Consider the following 26,808-nt stretch of genomic DNA (forward strand, 5'->3'; position numbering starts at 1 on the left):
TTCCAAGTAATTATTATAACTGTTTGGTAACTGTATCAATCAAGGATTAAAAATGATTGACTGTGATAAGTAATCAGAATTTCAAATGAGCTTTTTGATGTATTTTGATCATGGCTGCTTTTTCTGGTGCATGACATTCGTGGTCGGGGAAGGCAGCCTCCATTGGGCAGTACAGAGGTACAACACTGCCGTCCGTATTACAAGGGTGGCGGAAGCAAATGAATTGGGGTGCATTCTCATCCTTTTTGCTGTTCTTCCCAGCAGCTTTTGACATGGATCCTTTCTCCACATCCCCCCTACAAAGAAGCATCTTCACACCAAGGAATAGAACCCAGACTTTGGCGAGATACAGATAAGGGCTTTGGTACCATCTACCTATTACCGGGGCTGCCCACATATGGGTCGGTCTCCGGCAATGGGTAGGTGGGATTTTTCCACACATATCATGCATACATGCATTCAATACATATGCAGTCGGATTGTACACACAGGCATCGATATATATGGAAATACATTGCCCACTGCCGCAAGACTGCCGCAGCCACGCCGACGGCCCCTTGGGACACTTGTAATACAGAGGTCGGAAGGTCACAGGTGCAGTAGTTTCCTAATGGTTGCAGATGTGGTCTTTCAGCGGTCAGACCGCCAAATCCGCAATAGGGCCCTAAGTTCATACATAGAAATCTTTACTGCATCTTCATCCAGCGGTTCCCCTATGATGCCACTTTCTCCTTGGACTCTGCCTGCAGCCTTGCCCTGCTGAACGTTCCCTTCTCAAAGACTTTTTTTTTACATTTCTCCTAAGTCCAAAGAAGAGCACCAACCTTATCCAGTCCGCTTCTTGTATTTGAATCCCACTTCATCCTGGCCATATTTTTTTACTTGTATCCGTTCTCTTGCAACTAGATGTCCATGGTTGGTGCTTTGATCTTTTAGGTGCATGTTCTTAGCTTAAACTTTACAAATTTATAACTCTGGTTCTACTAATTGGGTTCTTGTCAATTTGGTGTCAAATAATTCATTAAAAGTTATTCTATTTTCCTAAATTGGTCCAGGACTTTTCTTGTGTTGTGTTTTCATTTTACTATGTTTGTGTGCTGCAGAAATAATGTACATATTGCATCTCAGTTAAGTCTAACTGGTTTGTGCCAAGCTATCAGAGGTTTAAGCACAGGTTAATTTGGGTTTTGCTTGTATTTCACCCTGGAAATGATTGTGATTGCTGCTTAAAAATGCACACTTTGAAAACTATTTTTTTATTGAAGAGAAAGGAACTATTTTAGGTTGGTGTGCACAGTGCATAGGTGTTATGCAGTTAGTCTAAATAAAGTTAGTGAATGGGCAAAGTGAGCTGACTCATTGCCTCTGACTGTATGCATTGGAGGCAAAGGAGAGCTTGCTTACACTAAGGTCCTTATTACGAGTACGGCAGTCCACAGGACTGCTGTATTGGTGGTGGCGGTTCGACCACCACCACTCTGCAGCACCATGCAGCGCATTAGGGGTGTGGCGGTCAGACTGCCACAGGACCGCCACCTCCTCTGGGATCCAGGTTCCCACGGCATGGCGGTGGCAGTCAAGCATGGCAATATGCTGGTGGTGCCGCTGCGGCATGCCGAGCATATTATGAGTTGCCAAACCACCACGCTTTCTTGGCGGTGAGCCTGGCATGAAAAAGGTGGCAGTGAGGCAACTAAGGGGGCCCTAATAAGGCCCTCTGCTGCTTCTGGGCCTGTAGTGCCACATGTAGTGCCCCCCTTGGATTTGCACCTTTATTTCCTGCACGGTGAGGCATGTATGCCACACCGTGCAGGAAGGTGGTGGTCTGCATGTTAGGCTCTTCTATGAGCCTAACAGAACCACCACGGACAGACTGCCGCAGGACGACCCTCCAGACCAGGATTGGAGTCCGAATCTAGCAGGCAACAGCACTACTGCTATGATATCCCTAAAGCGGGCTGTGCATTGCACCATCCGCTGTAGGACCGACACAGTCCTAATAAGCTTGTAAATTATATTGATAATAGGAAATATATTTACTCGCTCTCTTTTTACATTAGTTATTTTTCTCTGTTCCCCTCCCATCCTGTTCTTGCATACATGCGATATAATAAGTTTGGGATTGCTTAAATATTCTTTCTAAGATGGCAACTAAATATGCCAATCACACATCTATCAGCTGAAATGATCTGCCATTTAACAAAATATGCAATTTCTGGCAAAGTGAAATGGCCATTTTGTTATGATGCTTATTGGTTCTGAGATGCAATTGAATTCTTAAGCATGATAAGCAGGAGTGGTATTAATTATTCATTATCACAGTAAGAATAACCATTTGCAGATAAACGTAGAAATATCCAAAGGAATCAAAAGGACGCATTGGTAGCCGCACCACCATCTCTCCTGAATACCTTCTCTAAATGCTGTTATTTCTTACATAAAAATGTAGTTCCTAACATATGTTTTAGGAATTCATAAAGGAGTTATAGAAAATTAATGATAGTGCTTGGCTTCAAGCCAGAACAAAGTAATTATTCATTTGAGTCCAGATGGTAAAATGATACTGGAAAAATCCTCACATCCCTGGGAAAGAAGCAATAACAGTTATCTAGGTTCGCGTCTCTTATTCAGTCTTGCTAAAAACAGGAAATGAAGACAATTGTGTCTCCAATTTGTCTGATTAAACTGATTAGTGGATTCACAATAATACTTAAAAAAACTTCATTCACAATTTTTGCCTGCACGTGATCACAATTTATAGGTGCTTTGCTCTTTTCAAAGATTGCTGGCCTAATCTAGGAAACTTAAATTCAACAACAACCAGTCTCTGATGTGGACATTGGCCACCTCCACGAAAGATATCAGCCTGGCCTGCAGATTAAGAGTAGGAGGCCTTTTTATCAGATAATAAAATGCCAAGTCTTCCTCTTGATTGTGGACATACCTCTAGAAACTCTTTTACATTCCATTGTTAAATCTTCTTTGAATATGCTCAGATTTTCCCACAGAGCTCAAACTAGACACCCTTGTAATCTTTTGCCTACAGAAATTGGCAATACATAGAAATACAAAAAGTCTTCCTAAACAAATCTTAGAATTCCAAAAGACATCAGGCAAACTGGTTTATTTCTAACACTATGGGGCCGATTCCGATCCGGGTCGGAAGGTCAACGAACGCGATCCGGCCGATAAAAACTACGAGCCGTACGCATGTTTTCCGCCTGACTCGTACAGATGTACGAGCGAGCCAGTACGATGTGAGCTACATGAAATTCACCGACCGAGTCGTTTCCGGGTCCGAACCGCTCCGTACGTCTCGGTCGTAAGCTAACCGTGGCGTGCAATGGATGCGATTCACGACCGAGCCAGTACGATGCACACGTCGGACAGCCTGTCCGAGCTGGAGTGTCCGGCACCCAAAAGCTCTCGGAGTCGGACTTCGGGGGTTCGCGTCGGACCCCCCGACACCCACAGCCGTATGACTCGCACACAGGGGGAGACACATGGGTCTCCCCCACACAGGCATGTATGGTGCGGATGGCACCGACGCGTACCCATGGTAGGGGGCACACTTGGTCGAGACATACCTATTCAGTCAATGGGAGCGCATGTACGCATCGTACAAGTGGCTCCCATTGACTTCTATGGGAGTCCAACCGAACCGAGTCTGACAGCATACGTGCGCATCGTACTCGCTTGGTCGGACTGTAGGGGTCTGGCTCGGTCGGAAAACACTCCGGATCCGACTCGGTTGGAGTGATTTCCGACCCGGATCGGAATCGGCCCCATTATCCCTGCCCTTAATGGCTGTGCACTGTCTTCCAATTCTGGTTGTCTTTTAAGGCACTTCCCAAAATGTGTCGAGCATTCCAAGAAGTCAACCAAGGTTCCTGCAACAAGTGTTTAAGACTGCCGACCTTAAAAACAGCTTCTGTTCCAGCAAGCTATTACTAGTAAAAGTGCTGCCTGTATACTAAACCAATATTAGATGGCTGTTCCTTCCAAGCCCAAGCCTGCAAGCATTAGTGCTCCCATCAGGCAATAAAAATACAAATATGACAACACAAAACTGTTTTTTTTAAGCTTGAATCACAAGTGATCCCTAATATTAGTATGAAAGAACACTAATCAACATGTGAAACACACAAAGAATTCTTGCAACAAGCTGCTCCAAGCAATTCATAGCCTCATATGTAGAAACGCTTCGTTCTAATGCCCGAAAGGCAAAGGAAGCAATCCCAACACTCTACAAAATGACTGCTGACCGGAAGAAATTGACATATCCAACACAAGATAACACTTTGATCAAGTACATTAAGGGGCTTATTACGTGTCGGACGGTCCATGGACAGCCAGACTCGCAGGACACGGCGGTCTTCCGACCACCCTATTACAACTAAGGCAGCCGGGCAGCCCTGGGACTCCCACAACTGCCAGGGTTCAGAGATCCTTTGCAGTGGCGCGGCGTGGTCTTGAGGCCGCAATCTGCTTGGCGGGACAGCCGCGGCCCTGCCAAGCATATTATGAGTTTCCTCGCCACCTCAGTTTTCATGGCGGTTCCACCACCATGAAAACCATGGCAGAGAGGCCTCTGGGCCTGGGGATGCAGCAGAGTGGCAAATGTTGTGCGCCCCTGTGTGCATGCACCCCAGTACCTGCATAGCATGAACTGTAGCAGTCCATGCTATGCAGGTACTGATTTTGATGTTCCCATTGCGGTGCCTATTGCACAGGCACTGCTGCAGCAACTTCAAAGAACCACCTGCCAGACCAAGAGAAAACTTTTAATCTGCGGGTGGTTCAACCACGGGTTTGGCAGTGCGGGAGCAGGGCTGTTCCGCTGCTGTACTTCCAAACTCGTAATCAGTCCCTTAATGAATACTAAATAAAGCGTGTTCTATTTTATCTCACATACAGTTCTCTATAAATATGTGCACATAAAACAACAGTGACCTGTTCCCAGTGTCAAAAACAGACCAAATGTCTGCTGGGGAAAGCAGTGACAGTGTGGAACAGCCTACTGTGCCGTCATAAATGCCTCTGAAACCAATGCTTCTCAATGAAATTTTGCACTTGTATAGCGCACTGCTACCCCAGCAACAGGGCATCCTGGCGCTTGTACTCATACCGCTGTGGAACCCTTCCTGGCTTTCCCTGAGGCTAGAATTATCAGGTCCGAGGAAATTGAGCCCAAGACCCGCCAAGGCGGGAATTGAACTCTGGTCCAGGGCCAGATCTCTGCATCAGGGTCTGCCGCTCTAACCATTGAGCCACACTTCTCCACTCTATATACACTCAATATACAGATAATTACAAGGATGGAGTTAACTAGCATGACATTCCAGCCGTACTTTAAGTCAAGCAGCAAAAAAAAACTCACTACAGAGAGAATGTCACATTTAAGTCAGGGGTATAATACATGTGAGTCAATTCACAAAACAATTCCTTTGAGTAGTTGTGTCTTACTCCAAGCTGAGGTGTGACTTGCTCATGGTTTTCCCAGAGTGAGCCGCTCACTCAAAGAAAAAGGCTTTGACTCAAAAATCTTTTTTTACGTGAGCAAGCAAATCTAACGTCCATAAATTCATGGGTAAGTCATGCTTGAGCCTGGACTAAGAGACAATTGCACAAAGCAAATGCTTTGGGATTCAGGCTTGGACATTCAAACCTAAGACAGGAAAGAAGGCACAAATACTCATAGAAAAAGTATGTGAATCAGGCTTCTAAATTTGATTGTTGATGTATGAACTTGTTTTTCTAAACTTCATTCTTAATAGTCCTAACCGTACTAATGCCGTTGTGTTCAGTTTTTGCAACTTCAGACAAACTAAGTAGACTGCATGCTATTTCCTTTAAACAACACCATTTCTTTCTGACACCAAACAGGTATTAAAATGCAGATATCTTTGGCAAATTGAGAAATCACGAGAAGGGGGCTTTGGATGGTTATGCGTGGGGTGGAAGATATTTAACGGGAATATCGACTTCACAATATTGTTTTTACATAATATTATGTTCAAAATATTGTGATGACAGCAATATCACAGAGGAACATATAGAAGGCAAGCATCTTGTTTTTTTTAACTTTTTTGGAATAATACAGACGATTTAAATATTGTCCATTATAATATTCCTTTCATTACATTGTTTCGCTGTACTATATTTTTTATTTTATTATCTATGTTGTAGTATTATTTCGTTTTTTAAATATATTATAGTAACTGTGGGTTCCTGGGCTTGTTTGGAGATTGGGTGGGTAGTGATTTTAATTATACAATAATTAAATGTAATTGATAAATATATTAATTATTAAAATAAATTCTAAGTGCTATTTTTGTGGGGTTTATTAGAGCATTAAGTGGGTACTGTTTTAAATGATATATCTATATATCTGTCCCTCTCTTTCTCTCTCACTCTCTCTCTCTCTATATATATATATATTATTATTATTATTATTATTAATGACATTTATAGAGCGCGCGGCTACCTCCAACGGAGGTGTCCCGGCGCTAGCAGCGGAGCATGACAGAAAAACGCAAAAGAGACAGGAGGGTCTAGGCCATATCAAACAACCATGTTTTCAGGTTTTTCCTGAAGACACGTTCTGAAGGGGATTTACGCAGATGTTCCGGCATGGAGTTCCACAGCATGGTTGTTCTTACCGAGAACGACCTGCCGCCCATCCTAGATTTCTTGAAATGGGGGATTACCAGTAATTCCTGGTAATTTGAGCGAAGGGTTCTGCCTTGATGGTATATATCTATCTATATATATATCTATATATATATATATATATAGATATATATACATATAAATATATATATACATATTATCTACTGGCGGTCGCCAGTAGATAGTTATAGTTAGGACCGTGTTTCCATAGGAAATCTCCAAATTCTATTTTGAATAACTTTGGCGCCGGTTGACGAATCTTCGCGAAATTTTCAAAACTAATGTGGTGCTCCGCTCAGCTCCTATCCTGCAAGTCTTGGGGGTATTCGTCAAGCGGGGGCCGAGAAAAAAGGGGACCTTTAGTCGAAGGTACAGCCCGAACGGCTGAACAGAATTACTTGAAATTTGGCAGAGAGGTAGTCCTCAGGTCAGGGATGTGCCTTTTGCATATATGGAGTCAATCTGTTCAGTAGTTCCTGAGAAAATTGCAATTAAAAGCACATACATATCTATAGCCGCGCACCGTGCGCGTACCCTAACATGCGCGAGCGTAATTCTGATTGGTTGTTATATGTCAGTCAACGTTCGAATCGGTCGAAATCAGTAAGTGTCGGCCGCCATTTTGTTTGTTTTCAGTGCGAGAGTGGAAAAGGAAGGTGGCGAACGTGAAAAGGGGCAGGGTAGAGAGTTCCTGACCCCCTAGCCTTTGTCAGGGGGTCCCTGAAGGACCCCGAAGGCAGAAAAAAACATTTACATTTTTTTTTTTTTTAAATCGCGCGGTGCGGTGAAAAACCATTAAAAAAATTTGTAAAAATTTAATACGTAGTTTATTGAGAAATGAATATATAAAAAAATAATAATACATACATAACTTAGCATTTAAAAAAACGTACACATTCACTGAAAAAAACATAGGTTTCACACACGTTATAGTTAGGAATTAGCATTTAAAAAACCTTGCAAATTCACTTAAAAAACCATAGGTTTCACACATGTTATAGTTAGGTGGATATTTCACTCGTAAAAAACCAATGAAATTCCACCGTTATAGTTAGATCAGATAACTATAACTCGCGCGACCGCCACTCTATCACAAGGATGATGTCATCAGTGATGTCAAGAGTGATGCCACTGACCATGTCATGAGTGATGTAATATGTGACGTCATGAGCAGAGGATTGCGGTCGCGCGAGTTATAGTTATCTGAACTTCAAGTTGGTGGTAGTTTGCGATTTCTTTGAAAAATTCACTTTTTGGCATTTTTCAAAGTGCCATGTGGTGCACATACATGCCCTTAGGGCATGTATGTGCGCCATATGCGCACACATGCTAATTTCAGAGGTGCATCAGGGTGTCATCATGACACCCTTGCACCTTTGAAAATATTCTCAATTTGCGATTAGCAAATTGCGATTCGCAAATTGAGAAAGACTTCCCATTCATTGCTCTGGGCCTCGTGGCCCATAGCAATGAATGGGAAGGTATTCCTTAATTGCGATTTCGCAATTTGCTAATCGCAATTAAGGATTTTAAGAATTCGCAAAATTTGTGCGAATTTTGAGATACATCCCGTTTTGCAAATCTCAAATAGCGATTCTCAAAAAATCGCTATTTGAGAATCGCAAATGGAGATTTTGATACATATGCCCCTTTATGTTTCCTTTTAAAAACATTTGTCAAACTTTTATTGCGGGATGTGGGAAATTTTTACGTAATTGGTATGTGGTGTTTTTTTTTAAAACAAAGTTAAATACTATTTATTAAAAATAAATGACGTAAAACAAATCTTCTTTAAAAAAATCATTATTGTAATACATTTTATTTTAGATTTGTGTATTTTATGGGGTGTTGAGGGATACAGTTTGTGGGAAAAAATATTTATTTAAACATCTGACCAGATTTTTTACAATTCTGACATAGTTAAAAAAAAAATATTTTGATTTTTTATCTCTGGAAAGATAAAAGGCTTTTGTAATTTTACAAATTGGTGTTAATGGCACTTTGCTAATCCTATGCTTAAAGACTTTACTGTCCCTTTCTAGCTTAGCGAGGATCACACTGTGCTACGCCTATGCTTAAAAACATTGTTAGAATTTTTTTTTTTTGAGCTGCACAGATTCAGTGTTGTAGGCATTGTAGGGTGCTCTATACAGGAGCTGCTCTCCAACTAAACTTGGGAACCGCCCAGCATTCTCTGCTTCTTTTTTGCATATTTTATGCTGCACTCTAATCCTGAGAATGATATTGCTTTGACTTATACTGGTTGATCCCTTGTGTCTGGACAAAGCTAAGCCTCTCCGAAGTTATATAATGGTAGCAGAACACGTCAGGGGTTGAATAATTCATTTAAAGTTGGCTTGGATAGTATTATATCAATCCAAGGCTGTAATACTGTGCCAAGAGTAGTAAAAGGCTTTTGCCGTTTACAGCTCGGCATGGATGGCATTTTACTAATCCTATGCTTAGAGACTGTGTTATAAAAATGGCAAAAGACGTTATCCCTTTTTAGCTCGGCATGGATGTTACTGTGCTAATCCTATGCTTAAAAACTTTGCTAGAAAAAAAGACATTTGAGGTGAGCAGATTCAGAGTGTCGCTGGTGTTGTAGGGGACTCTATACAGGAGCTGCTCTACACTTTGGAACTACCAGAGTTTTCTGCTTCTTTTTTGCATATTTAATGCTGAACTTTAACCCTGAAAGGGTATTGTTTTGACTTATTCTGGGTTCTCCCATGTGTCTGGACAAAGCTAAGCCTCTCTGAAGAGCAAGAATGATAGTGAAACACGGCAGGTGTTGCTTTTAATCATTCCAGGTTGACTTGGATAGTATTATATCAATACGGACTGTAGTACGGTGCCTGGAGTGATAACAGTATTTTGTCATTTTACAGTTTGGCGTGGATGGCATTTTTCTAATCTTATGCTTAAAGACTTTCCTGTAGAAATGACAAAAGATTTTGTTCCTTGGAATCTCAGCGTGGATTGCTCTGTGCTAATCCTATGCTTAACAAGCATTGGCATAGCCAATAGGTCTCGCCTTTGGGACCTTATAAGTGTTTAATTTTCTAGCACAATGTCCTTGGTGCAACAACATCAAGTGTTGCATGGCTAAACACTTATAAGGTCCCAAAGGCAGGACCTATTGGCTATGCCAATGCTTGTTACCTTCTGTTCCTGCTTTGGTTATCACTCAGTCTTGGGGTGCCAGGAAAAAGCAAACAACATGGCAAAAAAAGTAGTAAATTACTTAGAAGCAGAGCATTTTGTTCTGGAAGGGCACACTTCCGGTACAAAGCCTTTGCTAGATGTCACCTTTCCTGGACACTACGTGCCTCAGTATGATTGGCCACCTTCTTCCCATTCTGGGAGCTGTGTCTGGTTCCTCTGACAAGGAGTTATCGGATAACCCTTCACAGAAAGGGCAATTTCTTCAAAATGTGAAAGGCAATGCTGAAATTTCTTGCTCAAAGAAAAACTTCCTTAAATGTCACTTCGAAGCAATTGAAAATATTTTGCACTCGTGAAATAAAATGTGACAGCTTAAATATTTACTTGAAAAATAAGAAAGTCATATAAGGATTCGAATTGGCGGCTAATGACGTCACTACATTTATTATAGTGGGCGACAGTAAGAGCTGAGTAATTGAAACCTAAGCGCACGCTTCTGAAATGTCACTGGAATTATAGATAAGAGCCTACGCGCATTTTCTCTAATGAAGTTCAGGGTCGTTGCTCGAGTGCGGAAAGTGCTCGCTTATTTATTTTTTGGAGACTTCATGCCACTGTTACAAGTGTGAAAGATTACCAGCTGATGTCTGGATGTTGCTAACATTACCGTGAAATAAAGAAGGGAAGTACTGGGGAAAGAGCACAAAAGGCTTCGGTTCCGGGTTCACCGACTAATGTGGTCAAGAAAAACAATATCAGATGACAGCGGATGCTGAGAAAATTAGCTGCAGGGGCAGTGAGGCGGGCAAACGATAAACACTATAACAACCAACATAGAAAACTGACTCCCGAGGCAGTTTCCATGTCATGGCCAAACAAGCGTGAGGGAGCGTGGTGTGGCCCCGTACCCGCGGTGTGCACGTGCACGCACAGTCTGCTCATTTCCAAGCACTGCATTCGTGCTTGTGGCACGTCCTGCTCGCTCCCACAAGGTGGATGCCTCCACAAGCACGAGTGAGTGCTTGAAAATGAGCGGAGCGACGGCTAAAGGCCCTCCTATTCAGCGCATGCTCGCTGGGTAGGCGAGACCTAAAAACCTTGCTAGACAAACACACATTTGAGGTGAGCAGCTTCAGAGTGTTGCTGGTGTTGAAGGGTGCTCTATACAGGAGCTGCTCTCCACCTAAATTTAGGAACATCCAGAGTTCTCTGCTTCTTTCTTGCTGTTCTCTAACCCTGAAAGGATATTGTTTTGACTTATACTGGGTGCTCCCTTGTATCTGAACAAAGTTATGCCTCCCTGAAGGGCTATAATGATAGTGAAACACATGTCAGGGGTTGCTTTTATTCATTCCAGGTTGGCTTGGATGGTATTGTATCAATCCAAGGCTGTACTACTGTGCCATGAGTGGTAAAAGACTTTTGTCATTTTACAGCTTTGGCGTGGATAGCACTTTACTAATCCTATGCTTAAAGAATTTGCGAGAGAAATGGCAAAATACTTTGTCCCTTTCTTTTTTGCTGTGGATATCACTGTACTAATACCATGCTTAAAAAAAATTGCTAGAAAAACAGACTTTCAGGTGAGCAAATTTAGAGTGTCACTGGTGTTGCAGAGCGCTCTATAAAGGTGCTGCTCTCTACCTAAACTTGGGAACTACACAGAGTTCTCTGCTTCTTTTTTGCATATTTTATGCTGTACTCTAAATCTGAAAAGGAATTATCTTGACTAATACTGGGTGCTCCCTGTGTCTAGACAAAGCTAAGCCTCTCTGACGAGATAGAATGATAGTGACGCTCATCAAGGGTTTCTTTTGTTCAATCCAGGTTGGCTTGGACAGTATTATATCAATACAAAATGTAATACTGTGGAGTGGTAAAAGGCTTTTGGAATTTTACAGCTCGACGTGGATGGTGCTTTGCTAATCTTATACTTAAAGACTTAGCTGTAGAAATGGCAAAATATTTTGTACCTTTGTAGCTCAGCGTGGATGGAACTGTGCTAATCCTAGGCTTGAAATCTTTGCTACGAAAAACAGACACTTAAGGTCAGCAGCTTCAGAGTGTCATTGGTGTTGTAGAGTGCTCTATACAGGAGCTGCTCTCCAACTTAACTTGGGAATACCCAGAGATTACAAGCCCATTGTGTCGCCGGTGTGTCACATTTTTGATTCACCAGCAGCACAATGGGCTTGCCCATAATTACAAGGCTGTGTAAAGTCACCCTGCTTGACTTTTCATGGCCTTGTCAAATTCATTACTGTGCATGGTTGTTGCTGTTCCCATGTAACATCCATGGAGCCTGACACACTCCCAGATTTGCACCATTTTGTAAACCTGGTAATGTGTCAGAATCCTACACCTCCAGGTGAGACGTAGGAGTGCACAACAAGGAGAAATACTTTTATTTCTCATAATTCTTTCTTCTTTCCATGTTTGCTGCATTCTGCAGCACACAGAAAGAGGAAAATGCCAACAATGATTGTCCCTTCCTGCACAAAAACAATCCTCCTTGCTCCAGCACAGGGGAAAACACACGGATGTGTGGTATTGTTGTTAATACGGCGCATCCATGTGCTTTGAAAATTACGCAGATCGGCTCAGCAAAATGGCTTGTGGCGCTGAGCTGCGTAATGTTCTTGCACATGAGGTGCTAAAATTACACCTGAAGTCTAAGCTTAAACCTGAAGTTAACTTTAGAACTGGAGTCTAAAGTTATACTTCAGGTTTAAAGTTAGACTTCAGAGGGTATATTGATGGGAATTATGGTGCAGCGCAGTGCAGCAAGTTACCTTGCTGTGCTGCCCTGCGTCACAGGGAAAGGGCAGTGTATTTATCCAATATGATGGATTCCTCTCCTTTCCTTCTGCCCTGGCGCAGTTTTAGCAGCCTAGCGCCAATGCAGGCACTCTTGCACCATGGTGCAAGGGTGCCTGTGAATAAGGCAGGATTGTTTTGTGCAGGAAGGGGCACCTTCTTGGACAAAAAATATCCAAGGAGGCATTTTTCACTTTCGGTATGTGCTGTAGAATGGCAAGTCTGGGAATGTATCAAAAACCGTTGAATTTGTTAGTGAACACCCACTGCAATGCCTATGGAAGGCCTTCCTTTGCAAAGTAATGCAACACAACGATTTGGGCTGCATTGCATTATCCCAAATTTATGAAGCCATTCAAATCCATGCGAGGTCGCTTTGCCTGGCTCCATAAATATGACTTGAAGCGTTGTGTCTTGCATGTACCATGTTGTGAGGTGCATGACACAAAGCCCCCGTAAATATGGCCCCAGGTCTAAAGTTAGACTGCAGGTCTAAACTTAGACTTCAGGTATAAGTTTACCTTTGTGAATTGGGCCCTATATGTGTAATTATTTAGTACATTTTAATGTAAATAATTGTACTTATTAATAATTGTGCAAACATTTTAATTGAGTGAGAAATGTACATTATTTTAAAGTAATGTGTATTTTAAGATGTTAAATGTGATTAATGAATGTTCATATGTTGCATATTTTTAAACATATCAACAATTTTAAAAACAAATGTACAATAATGTTAATTGCAAATAAATACATTTACGTACCAATAAAGTGTCAGTATTTTTACCACAATATTTGGTAGTTAATTTTTGCATTACATGTGATTTGAAGTTGATATTTTGGATGTCAATATTTTGACAGCAATAGTTTTGTGCCACAGTATTTTGGAGGTCGATATTGTGTCATACAATCACATGAATGCCACTCAGAACACTCATATGCACTTTGGGGCAGATCTATATTGGAGATGCGCCACTTTTACGCCGCCATTGCGTCACTTTTGTGACGCAGCGGCGGTGTAAACCCTGCGCCACGTTGCGCCATATTTACATCGTGACGCATCTATGGAGATGCGTCACGATGTAAAGCCCTGCGCCACGTAAAACCTGCGTCAGGTTTCACGTGGGCGTGTCGACAGATGGGGGGGCGTTCCGTCGCAGGAACGCCCCTGAAAAGTGACTCAGTCAAATCTATAAGATTTGACTGAGTCACTTTCCCAACGCTGATGCGCCAAAACCCTGCGCCTGCATGAAGCAGGCGTAAGGCTTGACGCACCATGTTAGGGATAGGGTAGGTTGGAACAGTGCTGGAGTTGCGTCACGCTTGCGACGCAACTGAAGCACTGCGCCAACCTTACGCCATCGGATGCGTCACGCATCTGTTTATTCCTGCGCCATGATGCGCCGCATTGTAAATGCGGCGCATCATGTGTGGCGCAAGGGTAAACTTGCGTGACGCATCATTCCTGGCGCATCCTTGCTGATTTGCAGGGATGCGCCAGGAAACATAAATCTGCCCCAGTGTTCTTTGGCAAAAGTGGTCCAGAATCCACCGTAACAACCCAAAAATATTTTTTTTTCTCTTGAAACTTAATGGACACCACATTGTCAGATTTTAAATAGTTCTTATTATCAATCCTTCGATTGAAGGATTGTCCAATTTAGTCACACATATGCAAATGGATTTCACACTTTAAGCTGTCAAAATCAGAAGGCAAGCATATACAGTACAGAACGTTAAAACTCTAAAGTGCACTTACATTCCTATTAGCATTTTCTGTTATTGTAATACGCGGTCTTTTGTAGGGCTTTGACAATGTGCTTTTTTATTCTATTAACTTGCTTGCTAGGTTCTCAAGGTCTTCAAGCTGTTTGATACATTTCAAATTTAGAATATAAATCCCTTTCTCGTGCAATGAGTGGAGAATCATACAACACTATGAAGTATATTTACAAGGGGTCAGCTCCATCAGAACGTCACTTTTAGCTATGTTCTGGTGGCGCTATGCCCTTCAACATATACTTACAAAGCGGCGCTATGCCAGTTTGAGTTGCTTAATGCGGCCTTTAAAATACAGTCCCTTTACACACATCGCTTTGTGTGAATGGGGCGTGCAATGGGTGTTGCTGGGTGCATTCCACCGCAACACCCATTGCATTTTGATGCTGCCCCAGATTTACAAGGATGTGTAAATCTGAGGCAGTAGCAGAAAAAATAACACCATGCAAGCGCAAGCATTAGAATGGCACAACAAGGGGAAGTACTTTCATTTCTCCTAGTTTTTGCTTTTTCTATGTGTGCTGAATTCTGCAGCACACATAAAAGAGTAAAACGCCATTAATGCTTGTTAATATGTAAACAATTATTAAAATATGAAGATTTGCTACTTATACGTGCGCTGCAAAATGCACCACACATAGAAGTAACAAATCGCCGTTATTGATTATTTATTTGCAGGAAGGGACACCTTCCTGCACATAAACAGTCTTTCCTGATTACGCAGGCACCCTTGCACTATGGTGCAAGGGTGCCTGCGTTAAAGCTAGGCAGCTAATTTTAGAGCCAGTGCTAGTGAAAACATAGGGGTGCATCTTATTGTTGTAAATAAGGTGCACCCATGCATTTTAAAAATGTCGGAGCTTGGCGCTGCCAAATTTGGAGCAGCTCTGAACACCAACATTTCCTTGTAAATGTGCCCTTATGTGACAGCTCTTCAAAGTTGATCCTGAACAATATTTCTCTGGCATAAATCTCAAACAGAAACAATGGTCTCTACTCAGTGGCTCAGGCGACGCCAGCGAATATCAGCTAATCAGAAGGAGGTGTTTCTCAAGGCCAACTTAGGAGCCCATTTACAATGGGATTGCACCACCGGAACGTCACTTTCACAGAATTCTGGTGGTGAAATGCCCTGCACCATATTTGCAAAGTGGCGTTAAACCACTTTTTTGATGTTCAACTCTGCTTTGTAAACATGGTTCCCTTTCACACATGTAACTGTATGACAGGGGCGTGCAATGGGTGTTGCTGTGGGCATTCCACCGTGTTGGACTTGGCCCTCTTTGGATAAAGTTCCCTAAACTTTTTGCCTTCCCCCTAGACCTTTTTTCTGACATGGTGTTGCCAACTTAGATGCTTTGGGCACTTTGCCACTGCTGATCAGTGTCAAAGTGCAAGTGCTCCCTGTATAAAGTGTTATGGTAATTGGTTGTCCATAATTGGTATATTTGTTTTACTAGTAAAGTCCCTAGTAAAGTGCACTATGTGTGCCAGGGCTGGTAACACAAATGCTACTAGTGGGCCTGCAACACTAATTGTGCCACCCACACCAGTAGCCTTAAAGAGGGAACTCAGGCCTTCCACTGCAGTGCCTGCGTGCAGTTTGTTAAACTGCCTTGCTGTCCTGACAAGTGCACCCACTTGCCAGGCCTTACCCTTCCCATTTTTATGCACATCAGACACCCCTAAGGTAGGCCCAAGGTACCCCCCCTGGGCAGGGTGAAGTGTATGTGAAAGGTAGGACATGTCCTGAGGTGTGTACCATGTCGTGACAGTGAAATACTCTCCATTTCGTTTTTCACTGTTGAAAGGCTATCTTGCCCATAGGCCAGAATGGGGGAGGCTGTATAATATGTTTCCAGCCTATCTTCTCATAGGCTCAAGATGGAGAGGTGAAGTTTAGTGTGCCTGAACTCACAATTTAATAACACATCTTTTTGTTAAGGTGGTTTTGCATAGTGTGTTTAGAACCCCCACTTTTAGTAGTGGCTGATTTTTTGTGTTCTAACAATTCTGTGTGTTTCTGCCTGGCTGTGGATTGACTGTCTGGATTTGAATAAGATATGATCTGGGGAATGTCTTGACCCAGGGGAAGAGGTGAGACAGCTACAGGCTGACCTGCATTTGGAGTGTAGGGGGGAGGAGTAGCCCCTGGAGGTGAAGAGGCTGGGCTGCCGCCATGAAACAATGGCTCCATCTCCTGCTGAGTGATTGAGGATCCAGACCCCCACTATCAAAAGAAGAAGGTGTCACTGGCAGGGAGACACCCAGAACTGGTTTGGACAGGGATCAGTGCCCCCCTGAACACAAAGACTTCAAAGACATTAAAGGGTATAACTATGAGAGCTGAAACCCCTGAACGTTGGATTGTTCAAATCCATGCGAGGTCGCTTTGCCTGGCTCCATAAATATGACTTGAAGCGTTGTGTCTTGCATGTACCATGTTGTGAGGTGCATGACACAAAGCCCCCGTAAATATGGCCCCAGGTCTAAAGTTAGACTGCAGGTCTAAACTTAGACTTCAGGTATAAGTTTACCTTTGTGAATTGGGCCCTATATGTGTAATTATTTAGTACATTTTAATGTAAATAATTGTACTTATTAATAATTGTGCAAACATTTTAATTGACTGAGAAATGTACATTATTTTAAAGTAATGTGTATTTTAAGATGTTAAATGTGATTAATGAATGTTCATATGTTGCATATTTTTAAACATATCAACAATTTTAAAAACAAATGTACAATAATGTTAATTGCAAATAAATACATTTACGTACCAATAAAGTGTCAGTATTTTTACCACAATATTTGGTAGTTAATTTTTGCATTACATGTGATTTGAAGTTGATATTTTGGATGTCAATATTTTGACAGCAATAGTTTTGTGCCACAGTATTTTGGAGGTCGATATTGTGTCATACAATCACATGAATGCCACTCAGAACACTCATATGCACTTTGGGGCAGATCTATATTGGAGATGCTCCACTTTTACGCCGCCGTTGCGTCACTTTTGTGACGCAGCGGCGGTGTAAACCCTGCGCCACGTTGTGCCATATTTACATCGTGACGCATCTATGGAGATGCGTCTCGATGTAAAGCCCTGCGCCACGTAAAACCTGCGTCAGGTTTCACGTGGGCGTGTCGACAGAGGGGGGGGCGTTCCGTCGCAGGAACGCCCCTGAAAAGTGACTCAGTCAAATCTATAAGATTTGACTGAGTCACTTTCCCAACGCTCATGCGCCAAAACCCTGCGCCTGCATGAAGCAGGCGTAAGGCTTGACGCACCATGTTAGGGATAGGGTAGGTTGGAACAGTGCTGGAGTTGCGTCACGCTTGCGACGCAACTGAAGCACTGCGCCAACCTTACGCCATCGGATGCGTCACGCATCTGTTTATTCCTGCGCCATGATGCGCCGCATTGTAAATGCGGCGCATCATGTGTGGCGCAAGGGTAAACTTGCGTGACGCATCATTCCTGGCGCATCCTTGCTGATTTGCAGGGATGCGCCAGGAAACATAAATCTGCCCCAGTGTTCTTTGGCAAAAGTGGTCCAGAATCCACCGTAACAACCCAAAAATATTTTTTTTTCTCTTGAAACTTAATGGACACCACATTGTCAGATTTTAAATAGTTCTTATTATCAATCCTTCGATTGAAGGATTGTCCAATTTAGTCACACATATGCAAATGGATTTCACACTTTAAGCTGTCAAAATCAGAAGGCAAGCATATACAGTACAGAACGTTAAAACTCTAAAGTGCACTTACATTCCTATTAGCATTTTCTGTTATTGTAATACGCGGTCTTTTGTAGGGCTTTGACAATGTGCTTTTTTATTCTATTAACTTGCTTGCTAGGTTCTCAAGGTCTTCAAGCTGTTTGATACATTTCAAGTTTAGAATATAAATCCCTTTCTCGTGCAATGAGTGGAGAATCATACAACACTATGAAGTATATTTACAAGGGGTCAGCTCCATCAGAACGTCACTTTTAGCTATGTTCTGGTGGCGCTATGCCCTTCAACATATACTTACAAAGCGGCGCTATGCCAGTTTGAGTTGCTTAATGCGGCCTTTAAAATACAGTCCCTTTACACACATCGCTTTGTGTGAATGGGGCGTGCAATGGGTGTTGCTGGGTGCATTCCACCGCAACACCCATTGCATTTTGATGCTGCCCCAGATTTACAAGGATGTGTAAATCTGAGGCAGTAGCAGAAAAAATAACACCATGCAAGCGCAAGCATTAGAATGGCACAACAAGGGGAAGTACTTTCATTTCTCCTAGTTTTTGCTTTTTCTATGTGTGCTGAATTCTGCAGCACACATAAAAGAGTAAAACGCCATTAATGCTTGTTAATATGTAAACAATTATTAAAATATGAAGATTTGCTACTTATACGTGCGCTGCAAAATGCACCACACATAGAAGTAACAAATCGCCGTTATTGATTATTTATTTGCAGGAAGGGACACCTTCCTGCACATAAACAGTCTTTCCTGATTACGCAGGCACCCTTGCACTATGGTGCAAGGGTGCCTGCGTTAAAGCTAGGCAGCTAATTTTAGAGCCAGTGCTAGTGAAAACATAGGGGTGCATCTTATTGTTGTAAATAAGGTGCACCCATGCATTTTAAAAATGTCGGAGCTTGGCGCTGCCAAATTTGGAGCAGCTCTGAACACCAACATTTCCTTGTAAATGTGCCCTTATGTGACAGCTCTTCAAAGTTGATCCTGAACAATATTTCTCTGGCATAAATCTCAAACAGAAACAATGGTTTCTCTACTCAGTGGCTCAGGCGACGCCAGCGAATATCAGCTAATCAGAAGGAGGTGTTTCTCAAGGCCAACTTAGGAGCCCATTTACAATGGGATTGCACCACCGGAACGTCACTTTCACAGAGTTCTGGTGGTGAAATGCCCTGCACCATATTTGCAAAGTGGCGTTAAACCACTTTTTTGATGTTCAACTCTGCTTTGTAAACATGGTTCCCTTTCACACATGTAACTGTATGACAGGGGCGTGCAATGGGTGTTGCTGTGGGCATTCCACCGTGTTGGACTTGGCCCTCTTTGGATAAAGTTCCCTAAACTTTTTGCCTTCCCCCTAGACCTTTTTTCTGACATGGTGTTGCCAACTTAGATGCTTTGGGCACTTTGCCACTGCTGATCAGTGTCAAAGTGCAAGTGCTCCCTGTATAAAGTGTTATGGTAATTGGTTGTCCATAATTGGTATATTTGTTTTACTAGTAAAGTCCCTAGTAAAGTGCACTATGTGTGCCAGGGCTGGTAACACAAATGCTACTAGTGGGCCTGCAACACTAATTGTGCCACCCACACCAGTAGCCTTAAAGAGGGAACTCAGGCCTTCCACTGCAGTGCCTGCGTGCAGTTTGTTAAACTGCCTTGCTGTCCTGACAAGTGCACCCACTTGCCAGGCCTTACCCTTCCCATTTTTATGCACATCAGACACCCCTAAGGTAGGCCCAAGGTACCCCCCCTGGGCAGGGTGCAGTGTATGTGAAAGGTAGGACATGTCCTGAGGTGTGTACCATGTCGTGACAGTGAAATACTCTCCATTTCGTTTTTCACTGTTGAAAGGCTATCTTGCCCATAGGCCAGAATGGGGGAGGCTGTATAATATGTTTCCAGCCTATCTTCTCATAGGCTCAAGATGGAGAGGTGAAGTTTAGTGTGCCTGAACTCACAATTTAATAACACATCTTTTTGTTAAGGTGGTTTTGCATAGTGTGTTTAGAACCCCCACTTTTAGTAGTGGCTGATTTTTTGTGTTCTAACAATTCTGTGTGTTTCTGCCTGGCTGTGGATTGACTGTCTGGATTTGAATAAGATATGATCTGGGGAATGTCTTGACCCAGGGGAAGAGGTGAGACAGCTACAGGCTGACCTGCATTTGGAGTGTAGGGGGGAGGAGTAGCCCCTGGAGGTGAAGAGGATGGGCTGCCGCCATGAAACAATGGCTCCATCTCCTGCTGAGTGATTGAGGATCCAGACCCCCACTATCAAAAGAAGAAGGTGTCACTGGCAGGGAGACACCCAGAACTGGTTTGGACAGGGATCAGTGCCCCCCTGAACACAAAGACTTCAAAGACATTAAAGGGTATAACTATGAGAGCTGAAACCCCTGAACGTTGGATTGTTCAAGACTGAAAAGGATTGAAACTACTTTGTGGTCAAGAGGAACCTCTGCCAAGGAAGAAACAGCTGAAGAGACTGAAGGAAAGAATTGAACCTTGCAGTGTGTTCTGGGGCTGGCCTGCAGTTTGCTGATTTAACCAAGTAGAGGCTAAGGGACGTTGCTGTGTGCTGTGTCCCCCTGCTTGAAAGGACTTTTCTGTGTGCTGTGTCCTGAAGTAACTTGTCCCCAAGGGCCCAAGGATAGCTGGCTCCCTGTTGTGAAAACTCAGGAACATAAAAGTTTCCAGGAGAGTCTCAGCGACGCTGTGTGCGTGTGCTTTTTGCAGCCTGAGACCTTCGTAAGAACTGCCCTGTGATCGTGTGCACCCGGAGTCCAAGTGAGTCTCAGCGACGCTGTGTCCGTGTGCTTTGTGCAGCCTGAGACCTTTGTGAGGATTGTCCTGTGATCGTGTGCAGCCGGAGTCCAGGTGAGTCTCAGCCACACTGTGTGTGTGTGCTTTGTGCAGCCTGAGACCTTCATTGAGGATTGTCCTGTGATCATGGGCACCCAGAATCCAAGTGAGTCTCAGCGATGCTGTGTGTGTGTGCTTCGTGAAGCCTGTGACCTTGGTGAGGATTGTCCTATGACCGTGTACACCCGAAGCTCAAGTGAGTCTCAGTGACGCTGTGTGCGTGTGCTTCGTGCAGCCTGAGACCTTCGTGAGGACTGCCCTGTGATCGTGTACATCCGAAGCTCAAGTGAGTTTCAGCGACGCTGTGTGCATGTGCTTCGTGCAGCCTGAGACCTTCGTGAGGATTGCCCTGTGATCGTGCGCACACGGAGCTTGAGGGAGTCTCTGTGTGTGTGTGTGCCCTGTTGCAGCCTGAGACCTTCGTCATTGTCATCGGCCCGGACCAGCATCCCCAGAGGAGCTGTGTCTCCGAGCCTGCCTTTGCCAAGGAGGGACCTCGAACCACTGCCCAAGATCAACGAAGTTGCATCAGAGGCACAAGCTGCGAGGAAGAGGAGAGGAGAGTGAGATCGTACCCCCCAGGTAACGCTCAGCGAGCGTGTGTGTGTCGCGCCTGGGCCGGGGTACGGGCTACGAGTGAAATGCTCTTGGCCTTTCCCCAACTTGCAGCGTGAGCCTCCACTGAAGTATGTATTGCGGCCGTATTTGCAGAGGAGTGGCAGTACCGGGGCCAGAGTGTGGAGCTACACTTTGTTTTCCATCCTAAACCATGTTGGGGGCATATTTTTGGCAGTAGCTGACTGCGAGTCAGTAAGAGTGGCATAGAGACCGTCCAGAGCACCGCGATCAGTGCCGGGGTACATTATTTTGGCATTACGAACTGCCTGATTGTTGCATTACTCATTGCATTATTTTTGCATTACGAACTGCCTGATTGTTGGATTACGCATTGCATTAGTTTTGTATTACGAACTGCCTGATTGTTGCATTACACATTGCATTATTTTGGCATAACAAACTGCATTATTTTTACATCACAATGTGCCTGATTCTTGCATTACAAACTGCACAGCATTGCATTAGGATTGCATTGGATCATCGAGAATTGCTCATTAATACTGCAAGAACCTACAAGGGCTTGCTGGCCTAATAACCGGCCAGGTGAAATATTACAAATACGCATATGTTGGATTTTGATCGTGTGGTCTCATTGTATATCTTTTTATATAAACATATAATTGTTTTTTTATGAAACTCGTGTGGAGTCCATTTGTGGTGCTATCATTGGGTTACTGAGAGCGTGGTTGCAAATACTTTACACATTTGCCTTGGAGATAAGTCTGGCTGCTCGTGCCAAGCTACCGTGGGGTTGAGCAGGGGCTATCTGAGAAGGTGTCCTTCCTTTCCCTGACTTAGAAGCAAGGTTCCCTATTTGGCCTAAGGTACCCACCTCAGCCAACTAGAGACCCCCAGGTCTAACACACCGCAACACCTATTGATTTCTGACGCTGACGCAGATTTAGAAGGAGATGTAAATCTGAGGCAGAGACAAAAAATCACACCATACAATTACAGACATTAGAATGGCACATTGAGGAGAAATACTTTTATTTCTCTTCATTTTTGCTTTTCTAAATGTGCTGCACCTGCAGCACACCTAGAAAGAGCAAAACACCATTAATGATTCTTTATGTGCAGGAAGGTGTCCCTTTCTGCACATAAACTATCATTAAATAATAGTGATTTGCTACTTCTATGTGTGATGCAGAATACACCTCACGTAGAAGTAGCAAATTGCCTTTATTGATTGTCTATGTGCAGGAAGGGACATCTTCCTGCACATAAACAATCATTCCCTGAAACGCAGGTACCCTTGCACTATGGAGCAATGGTGCCTGTGTTGGCGATAGGCAGCTATTTTTATCTCCAGCAATAGGGAAAACACCGGGGTGCACCGTATTTTTGTAAATATGGCACATCCCTGCATTTTGGAAATGGCAGAGTGTGGCGCTGCACAATTTGGCGAAACTCCATGCTCTGCCATTTTCTTGTAAATTTGCCCCTCAATGTCCTGTTGGTGTGTGGCAGAACAGAGGATGAGAATAGGGAGTGTCTGTGAGGAAAGCAGCTACTGCTGTAGAATAGCCTTGGCAAAAGATCCCAACTGGCATTATAGGACAATGAAATGCATTCCCAAATACTTTCTTCATTAAATATATATTTCTGATTTCTGCAGCAACATGCTATCTTTTGCTTACTGTAGACTCTTCAACTTCAAATGCTATTTCAGAAGCCAGGAAAACGCCATTTCAGAACGACAGGGAAAAAAACGACGTTTCTAGGCACCAACACAAGGAATCAAATTAACATAGATGCATTCAAGGCACAAAACATAAATACTAGCACGGAGGCAAAATAAATGGTGCTAAAATGAATAGAAAAGGCAAGCACTAGACAATAGTTTTCTTTTTTTTACCATGGTGCAAGGGTGCCTCCATTGCATTGCGGTATTGTTTTTGTGCGGGAAGGGGCACTTTCACAAAAACAGCCCTAAAAGGTGTTTACCTCTTTATACGCGTGCTGCAGAATGCAGCACACATGGAAAAAGGAAAAACGTGGAGAAATAGACATATTTTTCATCGTTATGCCTCACCTTCGGAGGCGTACAGATTTGGCACTTCCCCAGGTTTACATCACTTTGTAAATCTTAGGCAGCATCAACTTCAATGAGTGGAAAACCCCAGTGCAATACCCATGGAATGCCTCCTGGGCACAGAGTAAGGTGATGCAGCAATTTGAGCTGCATCGCCTTACTCATGATTTATATGAGGCCACTCAAAGCCACGCAGGGTGGCTTTGCGTGACTTCATAAATCGAAATGAGCACCCTACATCATGCATGAACCACTTTACGTGGTGAAAAAGTGACACATGTCATAAACCCATTAATGTCAAACTTTGTGAGCGATTGCAAAGTGGATCACTCACTGTTTATGAGGAAATGTAATGCAATTAGCAAATTAATCTGTGGTAAGGCCATGAAAGGCCTTTTGAATAAGGCACAAGATTTAATTGAATCTGAGCAACAATGCAGGGCTAATTTAGATTTCTTCGTACGCTTGACACATGATCAAGCTCAGATAACCCAGAACTGGTCTTGTTAAGCCTGTTCTCCAACAGCAGAAGTGGAATCGAGAAATGAGGGTCATTCAAGTAGCTGGCTGTATGATTCCAAAAGCCTCCCTCAGTAACTTCTTATTTCACCTTAATCTGCATGTAATGCCCCTCTCTGGTCACCTACTGCCAGTTTGCCACTCAAGGGTCCTCTAATCATTCTATTGACCACTTAGACACACATCCATTTCCAGATGGATTTTCTATGGTAGAAACTGCCTATAACCTTCCACGTGCACTGACCAGTTAACAATAAACATCTGGCATGGCGCTTTGGCAAAACAGATGCACCAGACAATTTACCTTTGGGGAATAGAAAAAGCTGGTATTTCATTGAAATTATTCTTTCCACCCTACATTCTCTGAACTCTTTTTCTCAATCTTGCAAATTCTTTTTCGTCCCCGCTTTCTACCTGTCACTGCAGTGTTTTACTGTCTTTGTTTCACTCCTTCTTTCCACCTTTTCAGACATTTTCTCTCTTGTTCTGGGTCAAATTCTGATAATGAAAATGAAGTTCAAGTGTCCAAAAATAAGGGCTGGTGAGCCATACCTGCAGTCACTGGCTCAAATTAAGCATTGGACTGTACATGTATCCTTGCATTTGATTAGCATGCATTCTTGGAAAGTTGACGTGATTCCATCTGACGGATGTGACTGCAAAATGTATGCTGCACAGCCATCACGTGCGATATTAAAGTTTTCCTAGCTTTGCGGTATTTAACAATGTATTATTTGGTAGCATATGCATTCACATTGGCATACCATTCGTAAACATGTCTGAGAGAAACAATATCCTAAAATGTTTTCAAAGATGTTTCAACCATTGGATTGACACTTTGTGAATTGCAGGAATAGGTTAGTGGCTTTTCAGACTCAAGAGACTCTTAGGTCTTTTTTTCTCCATCTTACATTGAAAGCATTTTCTACATTATCTTCAGCATCTCTATGAGGGAAGGTTTTAGTGTGCCCATCTCTATTCCGCCCCTCTATCACATGGGACTAGTTCCTGATTTATAAATGCCTCAGATAGCATTATTTATACTTCCCCGTTTCTAATACCTCCCATTTTCTCAGACTTCAGCAACTGAGTGCTTTTGTGAGATACACGTGTCAGATACCTTTTCCCGCAAAGAAGTAATGTTTTCACCGATCTTGGGGGCATATCATCAAGGACCGGCAATAGTTATCGCTAAGCGCACTTAGCGCTAGGATAATTATCGCCGGGTAACGTGGAATTTTATCGATGAGATAGCGTGCTATTAGCAACGCTTATCTCAAAAGCGATAAAATTCCAAGCGCTAACTGCCAAATGTGAGATTATCGCTGGAAATCCAGCGATAATCTCACAAAGTTTGGCAAAAGCTTGATGATAGGGCCTCACATACTTAGCCATGATATCCACCTTACATAGGATATCATGGCTAAGTCAGTCTTGAAGCAGGCGTAAGGAAAGTAGCGATAACAGAGGTTATCGCTACTTTGCTTGTCGCTCTGCAGGTTAGCGTGCCCATTGATAATTGGAGAAATGTCGCTTAGCAACATTTCTCCAGTTACGTCAGGGCAGGAACGCCCACTTTGCATCTCATTAGAGATGCAAAGCTGGGCGTTCAGAATACAGGCGCTAATGCAAGGTTTCACACGATAGCGTGACCTTGCTGATTAGGCGATATAATTATTGCCGCTTTTCATCCGAAAACGGACGCAAAAGTGGTGATCATTTTTTATCACCTCGTTGATGATATGCCCCTTTGTCATTTAATGATTTATCGTGTATTTAAAAGAGCACGAAACATGTGTCTCCACATGTGCTGCTTCATCAGCGATATTTCCACTAAGACGTTAGAAGCTGAGACTCAATTAATTGATCAGACCACCCGCCCCCCCCCTCCCGAATGACACGAAATATTGGGAAAAGAAGATGTCTGGAAATAATACACTTTGTACCAATCTTCTCTAACCTTGAAAACTGTACAAATGCAAAGAAAACACACTGCACGTTTGTCGCTAATTAGCAAACATCAGTGAATAAACTCTATGCGGCATCAGAGGGTATGAGCGAATCCATCGGCTCTACTCTTCTCAACCTTCAAGAGATCACAGATGCGGTTCATCCTGTTTCCTGCATGTCAGTGTTATGAGGATGATACAGTGTCGGCAAATGAAGCTTCTGCGGTGATATGTGAACGAATGAGTAATTATTGAATTGGTTTCAGAAATGTCTGGAATTGCATGACAAAGTCACTTGTAAGGCTGTACTTGCCTTATCTAATGCACGAATTAATTAACGTTGGTAATATTATATGCAACGTATGAATCTGGACAGAGAGCTGCAGAAAGCTGAACTAGTTACTTAAGTGTTAGGCTAAGATTCATGACCATTTCAAATGATACCGAGGGGCTCATCGAGCCCCTGCGTCACTTTTGCGCCACCGGTGCGTCACTTTTTGTGAGGCACCAGTGGCGTAAAATATGTGCCAAGTTGCGCCATATTTACGAAGTGACGCATCTAGGTAGTTGCGTCACTTCGTAAACCCCTGCGCTACATTACACCTGCGCCAGGTGTAATGTATGCAGGGTGGG

General features: G+C 43.1%; 1 protein-coding gene across 3 annotated transcripts in view; it reads right to left on the reverse strand.

The window, feature by feature from the left end:
- The window catches only part of LOC146831275 (sodium/potassium-transporting ATPase subunit beta-1-interacting protein 3), a 2,306,425-nt gene that overhangs the window by 589,487 nt on the left and 1,690,130 nt on the right, over window positions 1-26,808 (reverse strand). The window lies entirely within an intron of this gene.

This window comes from Triturus cristatus, chromosome 5_1 (genome assembly GCF_964204655.1).
Source record: "Triturus cristatus chromosome 5_1, aTriCri1.1, whole genome shotgun sequence".
Lineage (NCBI taxonomy): Eukaryota > Metazoa > Chordata > Amphibia > Caudata > Salamandridae > Triturus > Triturus cristatus.